Source organism: Cryptomeria japonica, chromosome 2, assembly GCF_030272615.1.
Source record: "Cryptomeria japonica chromosome 2, Sugi_1.0, whole genome shotgun sequence".
Taxonomy (NCBI): domain Eukaryota; kingdom Viridiplantae; phylum Streptophyta; class Pinopsida; order Cupressales; family Cupressaceae; genus Cryptomeria; species Cryptomeria japonica.
Genome location: NC_081406.1, coordinates 618,974,332 through 618,987,383, shown reverse-complemented (window position 1 = coordinate 618,987,383; position 13,052 = coordinate 618,974,332).

The following is a 13,052-nucleotide window of genomic DNA, read 5'->3' as shown; positions in this document are numbered from 1 at the left end:
ATCACTGACAGACAACAAAACTTCTAGCTTGAAAGGTAAAGAAAAAGTTGAAGAGGTTAAGCAAGAATTCTCAAAACAATGGATTAGAAAAGCTAACCTAAGTGTTGGGAATACTCCTCCACCAGTAGAACCAATCAATGCTTCACCGATAGGACAGAGTGATGCTTCACCGATAGGACAAAGTGATGCTTCACTGGTAGGACAAAGTAGTACTCCATTAGCAGGAAGTTCTTCATCGGATTGAAGAAAATTTCCTTGAGGGTTTGGCAATAAATGAGACATATGCTATTATTCCCTCGGTTAGAGATGAGAAGTTGGAAATTACTTTATTATTGGCAGACAATGTTAAGTGACTACTCAACCGGTATGCATTTAATGTGGTAGATGGCAAAAAGACCTTATAAATTTGTGGTTTTTGGCTCCATTTCATTTCACTGAGATTTCAAACCTATGAAGAGCGTGAAGATTCCGAGCAAGAGGCAAGAACACTTCAAGCAATCATCCATCCTTAAGGCAGTAAAAGGTATTTTATCATGGCATCCACCTCTGCACTTGAATATATAGCAAACCCTAATGTTGTCAAAGTTGTAAAAATACCTAGGTCTGTATTTCAATTAGTTCCCAAGGTAGCAAAGAAAGATGATACTTTAGGTGCTTTTTCTCAAATTCCTAAAGGAGTTGTTTATGCTGAAGACCCCAAAATTTACATTCACTACAACATTGAGGAACTAGGAGATGAAGAGATTAAAACCATGTTTAAATCTGTCATATGTGATGAATCCGTTAATATAAAAGCTGAACATAAGATCATTGAAACCCTAGGATTTACAGAGATCCTTAGCATTCCTGAATTCCCCAAGGATGTGATTAGGATAATCTTAAGCATGGTACATGGTGAATTTTTCTGGTTAGATGCAATTCACAAAATCACCAAGGAAGTTGTGAAAGCTGTCACAGGGTTACCAACGACCGATAAAAGGCCAGACAAAACTAAGAAGGTCTCCAATGACCTAGTTACTCAGCTAACTAGTGCCACATCTGATAAAAGGTCCTTAAGAGTCAATGATGTAAAAGATACTAATGTAAGATTTATCAGCATGATATTAGGATATAAGGCAACTCATATAAACACACTCAATTTAGTGTCAAGTCTGTGCACTAAGAGTGCTTATGACATGGTCACAGATAATGCAAAGATTGATGTATGTGAGTGGTTGAAGGACGGATTAATTGACAACTTAGGCAAGATTAAGAAGGACAAGAAAGGAACTTTTAGGTTTGGAAATCTGCTAGTATGTTTGATGCTACATATAACCAAATAGGTTCCCGATATAGGCTACAAAGAACTTGGATATGATATACCGATAGGTAAACAACTAACAGAACTATTCAACAATATGGGAGAAGATAAGGATCAGAATATCCAAGACTAAGGCCAAAATGAAGAAAAGAATCTGATTATCATAAAATATTGTTGACAAATATAAGGATAACATATGCTTTGTAATTAAGAAGGATGAGATCTGGATGGAAGCAGTCATCCTTAAGACAGTCTGGGTAACAGAGATGGGCTACAAAATAGATGATCAAATAATTGAAACATATGCTAAAGCACTTCTAGAAGCCCCTAGAGAACCTAAGGAAGAAGTATTTGGTAGTGCAGAAATTATTGAAAGCCAAATACAATCTAAGAAGAGAGTAAAAAAGGTTGAGGCAGTTGTATGAAGAGGTTCTAGGCAAGCAAAAGAAATCAACGATAAACTAATGGAACAAACTGGTATAATAGAGGATGAGTTAGCAGCTCCACAACCTGAAACTCACCTATCACCGGTAGGCACATCTTTAGAGAATGACATGCCTGCAAATTTCAAGAGAGTTGTAAGGAAAAGAGATCCCTCATTGGCAACCACACCCTCACCTAGGAGGACAAGACAAAAACAACAAGCAATGAGATGTCCAGTAAGAAAGGCTACACCAAAGAAGAAACTGACACCCAAGAAGAAGAAGAGGACAAATAAGGACACGGTCCTTCTTGACATACTGTTAAATGAAATTACAGAGAAAGGAAAACTAAAGAATATAGAGAAATTATATGACACTCTGATAGCTGATGAAAAAGAACAAGTAGAAAATAGTGTTATATTACATATGGACATGTATAAGAATTTTTTTATGGAAGTAGCAGATGAAGTACCAAATGAATTATTTCAAAGACTGGAAGTAAGGAGACAAGCAGTAATAGAATTTGACAAGAAAATAAAGATAGAAATGTTACTTGCTATATACCCAGTGAATTCACCGAAAGAAATTGATGACTTAATTGCTGAAGCCAACCGGTCAGTATTTTCTACTGCACATTGGCACATTGCTTTAATGGTTGGAAGAGTTAATGAGGCGACTGAGGAGACAGAAAATGCATGGGACATTTTCCTAGTGGAAAAAGAAAAACAAGAAGAATACATGAGCCACAAACCTATAAAGGTTTATCAGAAGGATAAAGACAAGGGTAAAGGTAAAGTTGGTGGACCACCTAGTATCAAGGTTAAAGACAACTTACTCCCACCTTCTTTAATTACTCCACCGGCAACAACAACTACAAAAGATCAACCGATAGTTGAAAATATGGATGTAGAGGATGTCAATCCTAATCCTGAAGTCTTATATATAGTGGATGTTGATACTCAAAAGATCAACATGTGGTAGACAAAGATACAATTGATAAGACTGACATGGCTAGTGAGCCTCCGGTAGATGAGCAAATTGAAAACACACAAGACAAACCGACAAATGTCAAAAAGAAACTGGTAGAAACTCAGACTCAGACTGAGACAATGCAACAAATAGAGAAAAAGGCTCTGGAATAGGAACAACAATAGGTACAAGAATAGGTTCATGAGGAAACAGTGCAACCGGCAACTAAAGAAGTAGAAAAACCATTTCTTAAAGAAATGCAAACACAAACAGACCTACCAGAGGTCAATACAAGCTTGGTTACTTCCACCGGCGGTACTCAAAATAAAGGTTCCTCATCATCAGGATACAATTCAACTAATGTGACTAAAGTACTCTTAGATTCAATTAAAAGGATAACAGATTGCAGCTCACAAGCTTATAAAGCAATAGATGACACTATCCCAATTTTGAAGGTAATTACTCCTAACTGTAATATAGACAATAAAGATTCTTTAGGACAACTTGATACCTTGTGTAAATATATCATAGAAAACATTGAGAAAATAAAGGAAGAGACATTGAAGGACAATGTAGAAATTAAAAAACAAAGATTCTTTGATGAGCAGATAAAGAAGTGTACTAGGGATTTTGACACACTTCTACCAGATCTATGTAACTTATTGAAAGAGCACAAAACTCTCTACAAAGACACCTGTAAGACAAACTTTTGACTGTAGATATAGATAAGAAAATAAGCAAGGTACAGGATGAAATCAATAAACTTGCTGATAATTTTGTTAACTCATCTGATACATTATCAGTTTTTGAGCAAAAGATAACAAATTTTGAGGAAGAATTACTTAAATTAGAAAGAGAAAAGGAGAGAATAGTGAATAAGGCAAAGCATCAGAGATTAAAACTAAGTCCAAGATTAGACTATCTAGCATCATTGCAGAAGGAAATATTTGAGGCACTGATGCAAGGACAGAAAACACCAGTAGAGCATTTGCAGCTCCTCACCGGTACAGTTAAAAGAACAAAGACAACAATAAGAGACAATAAAAAGTTTATGGAGAGTATAAACTTGATTTTGGCAGATCTATTTCAAATTGTAACTACCCAGTTAAAAGGTTGATACTACAAACTCTACTGACATCTTGACAACCTTTGTCATTGATGCCAAAGGGGGAGTAGTGGTATGAGAAAATTCAAATATCATAGGAATCATATGCTTAGGGGGAGCACACATTTTTGGTAATATTTTTGGACTTCACATTTTTGGACACACTTTTGAAATTTCTCATGAGTGTTGCCATCAATGCCAAAGGGGGAGATTGTTGGCATATGCACACTCCAATGAGACATTGTATGTGATTGAAGGTTTTGTCATTGATGGCAACCTTACAATCCTATTACACCGGCAAGGCATTACACCGGCAAGGCATTACATTGACATCAACAGAACACACTCTACACCGGCATAGAGAAAGGAAGCATACCAACACAGAGGCCGACAGGATTTTGGTTATATTACATTTTTGTTTATTATTTTAAAAACATTGTAAGTCGACTTGATATCATTGTAAAATGACTCTTATATATAAAAGAGATCATTGTAGACATTTTGTAAGGAAGTGATGTAAGCAAAAAAGTAAGGAGAAAAGGATTAGGCAGACCTATTATGCAAAATATAGGTTAAGGGGTATATGTAAAGAACAGAGCAAAAATCGGTACTGATTCTGGCATTGAAGATGCTATTGTAAAGCAGTACAAGTTATTGGATTTGTATAAACCACATTGTAAGTCAGTGAGACTTCCCATTTGAGCAGTGAGCTCGAGGCACTTGGCCTTCCTGCATGTGTAGGCCCCTATTGTAAGTAATATTCTCTTATTGGCCAGTAAGTGAATATTGAGGGTCACAAATCCCACCGAGGTTTTTTCCACACCAGGTTTCCTTGTTAAATCATTATGTTATGGTGTGATTTTCATGTGGTTTCTTTCATTTCTATTTATTACATTATTTCTTGCATACCAGTACACTGTTATAATATGTTATGCATGTTTTAAGATAAGAAATTCTAATTATCGGTTAGATACTGATTCACCCCCCCCTCTCAATATCTGTGGGAATCCTAACAATGACATCATCCATGAACTATCAATAGTAAAGCTATGAGATCATGAGAGGAAGAAGAGAGAGAACATAAATACACACTTTGGTGATCCATGAGAAGAAAGACGAAGAAGACAGAAACCATGGATGTTTCGCCCCTAAAATTAGGTGATCCATGGAGAGAGGGACATGGAAAATCTCACCCATATAGCTTACCTAGGTGATCCATGTAAAGAGAGAGAGTGAGAACTCCGTTAGTCCCACTCAACCTAATGCACATGTGTGCAAGTGAGATTCAAGTGCCTCATAGGAGTCTATTCCTGAGTAGGCTACAACCTGTATAGAATGTATCATACAAGTGTCAAGAAAGGTGTGATATCTTTCTCTAAGAGACCATGCTCTGGTTCCAAGAATAATCACCTTGCATAAGAGAAAAGTGGTGTCATCTTGCTCTAAGAGATCATGCTTTGGTTCCGAGAATGACCCACTGTACAAGTGAAAAGTGATGACATATTTCTCTAAGAGGTTTCCCTCTGGTTCCAAGAATGTCCCACTATACAAGAAAAGAAGAAGTGAAGACATCTCTCTCTAAGAGACCGCACTCTGGTTCTAAGAATAACCCATTGTATAAAAAGTGACTACATCTTTCTCTAAGAGGTTTCCCTCTAGTTCCAAGAATGTCCCACTATTCAATGCATGAGAGAAGTATGGTACAAAGGAGCAGTGTGGGTGCCCCCCCTTAAGATGTAAACATAGGCTGATGTTGATATCTTAAGGAAAGTAGAACATGATACCTACCTTTGTCACATAGAAGATATCTGCTATGCAACAATGTCATAAATCCAAGAAAGAGAGGGAATACTATTCAAGCAAGGATAAGATAGTTTAAAAGAGATATCTTTCTATAAGTGTAAGGTGATCCTTGGAGGAGAAGAGATCTTTGTTCAAAAATAAATATACCCCCAAGAGGAGTTGTCTTAGACAAATATAACATCTTCTAGAACAAGAAAAGGAAAGAACAAGAATGCAGTCCTTCCTCCTATTTCTAGGTGAAAGGGATTCTTGCTGATGGATGAATCACTTTTATCCCCAAAGGGATGGTTGGATTTATCATAGATGTAAATTACCAAGTGTAAAAGAGGTTGTAGTCAAGGATTAACACTTCTTGTATAAGAGAGAATCCTTAAGTGAATAACCAACAATTCTAGACAAGGAATGACATCCAGTAATAGAACTGACACCATCCACTTAATAGGGTAAAGTGGATCCCTCAAGAAAGAGAGAGAGAAGAATAATTGCCCCCCAAGCTAAGGGACAATGAGAAGAGCTTACATAACTTACTAGAGAGAGATTAGACATAAGAAAAATGTGCAATGAACTTACGTGAATGTATGCAAGAAAATACATTAGTAAATGTAAAATACATGTCTCAAGAAGTGGTAATCTTTGAAAGGAAGAGAGAAAAAGCATCATATAGTCCTCAAGGGGGATTAGTCATAAAATAACACCATTATAAGAAATAATGATAAATGAGAAAGAAAGAAAGGGAAAAGAGAAAAAATCCTTTCCCCCTAAGTGAGGAGAACAAGGAGAAACATTACACATGTTTTGATGGTGATTATTTTTAAGTGACATGTCGTCCAAGTGGAACAAAATACTCTCAAAGAAAGGATACATACTTCTCAAGAGATCATTCCCTGCTAAGGGGCATATCATACTTGCGAATAATCAAAACCATAGAGGAGGTAATATTTCTAAGAGAATGAGGGAAAGAGAAGAAGTGCAGTACTTATTAAAGATGCCCCTCTCCAAGAAAAGAGGGACACCAAAGAATAATTATATCCTCACATAAGAATAACCCTATGCAAGAAAAGAGATCTAATAATGAATAATGCACAAAGATAGAGATAAATGTATAGAAAGAAGTAGAAAAATGGACTTTATGTTGCTGCCCCAAAGTATGTTAAAGTAAAATACTACCACCACTAATGATAAAGATCCCCCATTAAATGGGCTAATTATGTCATAGGGTGAAGAGCGACATGAAGGGAAAAGAAGTGCTAAGGCACGATGTTTTTACCAAGAAAGACAACTAGATCTTCTGTGAGACAAATGTGTGCAAAATTATATTGTAGTTGAACAAATTTCTTAAATGCATAACATTTTCCAATAGAATATGAATATAAATAATGAAAAATGTAATATTCAATACCTTTCACTTGCTTAAGATTTTTGTTTTTATTTTGACGTGGAAAGGAAATGTTCTTGTCATATTTCAACCTCTAATAGATTCTTGCAGCTAATCTATCAGGATGGTAAATATCATCTTCCCATGAAGAAGAGGGTTTGTTAGAAGGAGGAGTTTCATTATCCACAATTTTAATTTTTCCACTTTCTATGCCATCTTGAATAGATTTTTGAAAATCAGGGCAATCATCAACATTATGGTCATGTGTTTGATGAAATGAACAAAAAGGATGCTTTGAAGAAGAAACATTTTTGCTGGCTCTCTTGATTTGTTGTTGTTGGAGGTAATTTTTAAAATTTTGAATTCTAAGGAATTCATCCATAGAAAGAGGGGTACCACTTCCTAGGCCTCTTGTAGTAGTTTGTGTAGGAGGATTTATAGGAACACAAATTCCATGCTCAAATTTCCCAATTCCTTGTCCTATAAAACCTTGTTTTGTTATTATATGAAAGCCACAACTACAAGAATGTTGCAATTGACTAGATGGAGGAACAAGATCATGAATTTCTTTGAAATTTGATGTGTAAGAAGGTAGAAATAGATTTTTAGATGAAGGATATGTATCATGTGAAATGAGAATCTCTTTACCTTTATCAAGCATATCCTTTTTGGAAGATTGGGGAGGAATATCTTCATCATCTAAAAGCTCATTTTTAGTGATTTCTATGCGAGGAGAAAGGTCATGAATAAAATGCATGAAATCATCCTCTCTACATAGAATTTGATGTTGAAGATAGGTCTTAGGAGAATAAGTAAGATCTAACGATGTAAGATTGTTGCTATTTTCATATTGCCTCCCTTGCTCAAGGGTATGTGTATGAGAAGAAGATGGATCCATATTACTTTCCAATGCTTTCTCTCTTGTAGAAAGATCATGGGGTAAAGCATTAGATCTCATTTATTTCACACAAGATACCCTAGCAGAGGTACAAGGATTAAGATCTCTAGGCATAGGACCTACAATTTTTTTAAGGTGATTAACATAGGAAATTCATGTTGTTAACAACATCGCCATAATGCAACATAAATGATACATGAAAGCTTTGAGATCTAATAATTTAGAAATCTTAACAACACAATATGACCAAGTGTTATGAAGAAAGAGAAGAAACAAGAAATGAAAGAAATTCTTATCCGACACATGATAAATATATGCAAAAATTAATGTAATCTCATGTGAAAGAGCAAGTAAATCCAATTTATTAATTGCCATTAAAAGTCTCTTAACTGAAATCTGAATTTGCTGGAAAAAAAAATCTAAAATTAGTACCTTTTTATGAAAATTAATTTTAAGATGTGAATTTGATGAATTTAGAATTTGTGATTGACCTTAGAGAGTGTTAAAATTGATAAAGTATGCTGATTTTTTGGATTTGAGCAAGAAAATACAGTCAATTCCGTCTCCCTAAATTTTGGGAAAAAAGACGAGGATCGTGGCGGGAATGCACATGGTCAGATCAACTTTTTTTGAAATTTTCAGAAATGATAAAGATTATGATTTTAATACGGAATCTAAAAAACAACTGATTTGGAGATGTCTCTATCGATCAAAATTACAGTCAAAGGTCGAAAATGAAAAGATCTTAAAAAAGTAGGGTTTTATGATTTAACCACTAAATTAATAAAATAAAGCGAGAAGTTTGAATGGCAATTTTGAAATATAAATCAAATCTGAAACAAGCAATGCAAACTTGACACCTCACAAGCTTAATTTTCTCAAAATGAAAAATTAGGGTTTTTATGAAATTAACCTCTAAATTTGCAAATAGATCAACTTGAAAATGAAAATTTGAAATTCAAATTATAATTATTCAGATTAAATAATGGGAAATTAGAATTAAAGTGTAAGATGCTGGGTTCACAAAAATGTAAAGTAGAAAATTGGATCCTAGTGACTGCCCACCTAGGAGAGAGAAAGGAAGCCACTAGGATGATTTTTCACTTGGGAGGAACTTTACATACAAAAGAGGGGTTGAATCTACTAGATCAAAATCTGAGGGAAACGAGGATAAGAATTTTGAGTGGATTGCAAGTGGTTGAAGTATGATTTACCCTCTTTTGTAAATGAGAAAGTTGACTTATTGACCATGTGGAAAAGAGAGAGGAAATGAGTGAAATGAGGTGCTACCAGTTCGGGATTGCGCTGTAACTTTGGATCTGAGATAATTAAACCAATGCAGATCTGCCTTGCAATTTTGGAGAAAAGTCATTGGGACCATGGCAAAAATGTACATGGTCTGCCATAAAATCCATGAAATGAAAAGGGTTCTTTCGTCTCTACAAATGAAGGCCAAACCTACAATTATAGTTGCACACCTACAACCTACAAACATAGAAGTAAAGAAAGTGGGATTCTGTATAGGGGTTTGCCTCAGTTAAACCCCGGTTGAGGAATCAACCTAGAAAGAAAGTAATTGAAAATGCTTGAATGTAAACAATGGAGATGTATACCTTGCAGATTTGCAACTTGTTGTTGATGATTGCTTTGCTTCTTGAATGTAACCACAAATGTTGTATGAAATGACATGTAACATGAAAAAACCCTAACATACATACATGCTTGCAAATGAATATTATAATGTTGCTCTAATGGATGAATGAAGAAGACTTGAATGGTTGAATGCTTGATGATGACCTTGAAATCTTGTATCTTTTCCTTATGATCTCTATCTCTTATACTCTGTTATCTATCTATGCACTATCCATCCGTCCTTGAATGAGGGTATTGAATTCCCTTTTATACATACCTGAAGGATTAACTTTCAACTATTGAAGCTCGACAAAGAAGAGTAAAAAACCCTGAAGACAAGAAGTGCATAGGAGATCAGGCAACCCACACATATAACAACTCTAGGAGGTGGGGACAAGGGTGCCACACCACTATCCTAGGGGGACAAGGATGACACACCCCTTCATAGGGGGATAGGGGCGACATGCCCTTTTCCTAGGGGGGATAGGGGCACCACGCCCCAGTCCTACCCTATTTTGGGGTCTGAACAGGGTCTAGAGCAGATACAAGACATGAAGAAGGAAGGGAGAAGGGTTAGAAATGCAGAAATAGGTTCCGGTTAGGGAAGGAGATGTCATCTCCAAGGTGAGGACCACAAATGTGGTTAAAATTGTAGGGGTTGCAATTCGTGACACTACACATGGCTATTGTTGATTGGATCATTGAACTTGATGAATCTTTTTGTTAGTTTGAACTTCACAAATGGTTGTTGAACATTCTCCTCCTTATCACTTAGAGCTATAGGAGTGGATTTCTCCATTTGACTCACATCTAGTTGATAATTATGGAGTGTTGCGCACAACTACGGAAAGGAAGTAAACTCAAACAAAATAAGCTTTTCCCAGATATCTTTTTATAAATTAGAAATAAAAATTCTTTGAATATCATTATCAGGTACATGAAAAGAAATTTGAGCACACAAATGCTTATATCTACCAATAAAATCAGTCACTTTTTCTTTAACACTTTGTTTACAATGCATTAAATCAGTCAAAGTGATTTTAGGACAAATGTTGTTGTGAAATTGTTGGATAAAAGCATTTGCCAATTGTTGAAAGAAAGTGATAGAATAAGAAGGTAGAGAGAAATACCATTGTAAGGCCTTATCTCTTAGTCTTCTTGTAAATAATTTTGCAAGCAATCGTTGATCATAAGCAAAATCAATACACAAGGTTTGAAATTTTTTGACATGCATAAGAGGATCACCTTTTTCATTATAGAGTTCCGATTGAGGGATATACACATGTTTAAGTGGCATGAATTTAATAATATCAAGAGAAAGTGGGCTCGCAACATCAAAGGCGGGCACACTAAACTTAGATTGACTCATAGAAGTAATTTGTTGTTGCAAGGAAGACACAGTTTGAGCAAGATTGTTGATTGTCATTTCGGTGGAAGAATTGATGTTAGACATAGGTGATTGAGAAGGTGGTGTGATATTTTTGAAAAAAGGCATGGACTAAGAATAAGATGGTGGGACATTATGATAAGTAGGCATTGGTGATGATTGTGTAGGAAAAGGGACAGTTAAAGGAGGAATAAAGTTGTTGAAAGAATTTCCCTCTTTTATCACACTGATTGGTTGAGGAATAGTAGGAATATTCATAGAAGACATAGGAAAAGATGGAGGATTAAATGAGGAAGAAGGATTTCCCCCATGACCTATGGTTGTAGGGATGCAATTTTGAGTTGAAGTATCCATGATGTTAGATGTGAAAGTAGGAATACTAGTCATAGGATTAGTCAAAGAAATAGAGGAATTGACTTGTGTTGAAGGTTGTGAGTAACCTAGGGTTTTGGAACAACTCTTGATATGCATGACATTAGAATCAATAATATGTGCAATGCCACTCAATATATCAATTCCATTTTTATCACTTTGAAGCATATGTTTAAGACCTTCAATTAATGGAAGAGATTCACTATTAGGGTACTCTTGGGACATCCATTGTTGAAAGTTGTCAAATTGATTGTCTAATGTAGAAAGTTGATCTAAAGAAATCCTATTTAAAAATTCTTCTTCATCATGGGATCCATCAATGGGGTGAATAGGCACATGATTACGATGGGAAGAATTAGCATGATCCCCATTAAAGAAGTCACACAAATTAAGCTCCATCTCATCTGTAATTAAACCTTGGGAAACCTTAATTCTAATGCTCTGTCTAATGGGGATAGCATAGGTAGGACTAATAGTGGTAAAATTCATGCACTAGAGGGAAAATTTGAATTTTGAATTGTGAAACAAAGCTTACAAAATTGAGCAATGCAAAATGTAAGGAAATAATGATTACACAATTTGAACTTTGTTGGGGGAAGAAGATGACACAATTTCCAAAAATGAAAGAAAATTGGAATTTTAAAATTAGGGCCAAAGGAATACCACTTAATTTTAAAATTAGAATTTTTAAAATCAGGGCAAACTATAATCAACCTCTTAATTTTAAAATTTTTCTTGAAAGTTGAAATGTTGAATTTTGAAGGTATTTCTGATTCTAGAGGGATCAAAAATTGATAAAATCAACCAATCTTCTGGATTTAGGATAATAAATACAACCATAATAGTCTCCCAAAATTTCGGGAGAAAAGTCGAGGATCGTGGCAGGAATGCACATGGTCCGACCAACTTTTTTTGAAAATTTTCAGGGATGGATATTATAATGATTTTAAAACTAACCCAATAAATTGGTGAACTTTACGATCTCTAGATGGGAAAAATGAAGGCGCAAATGTGAAAATAGGACCCTATTAGGGTTTTGAAGAAAGAGAGGAATTGAATTACAATTTTGAAAAAGGGTCAAACCTAATGGATAGGGATACACTAGAAAATGTTTAGAAATTTGAATGTAAATGAAATTGATTTGAAATTCACACAAAATCCAATTAATTTTAAAAATTAGGGTTTGAGGACCTAACCACTTAATTTTGAAATTTTAATTTTGGGAAAAGGGGGAAATTGAAAATTTGAATTGTAGGAATGAAGATAAATCTGAAAATTAAATGGAAATCCAATTCTTGCAAAAGTCCAAGACGATTTTTGAAAATTAGGGTTTTAATAAGTAACCTCTTAAATTTGTAAATTTTAATTGAAAATTGAACAAGACAATGAGGAAATTGAATTTGACAAACAAAACAATTTTTGGATCCAAGATAACCACAAGCAACTTTTACAAATCACAAGTTCAATTTTAAATTTAAAAGCTAGGGTTTTGAATGAATTAACCATTAAGTTTGCAGAAAGTTGAAACTTGTAAATGAAAAATATGCAATTTTATTTCAAGGAAAACATGCAAGATGTTGGGTTCACCAAAATGTAATGGTGGGAAAATGGTGAATAATAAATCAAGAAGGAAACTACCTTTTCCCTCAAAGAGAGATGAGAGTTTCTCTCTCGATTACCATTCCAACACTTTTCCCTATTACATTAGGAAGAGAAGAGGATAATTCACTAGATTCAATCTCTCCACACAAAGATGGTAGATTGAATTCTAAATGAATTAGGAATGCTA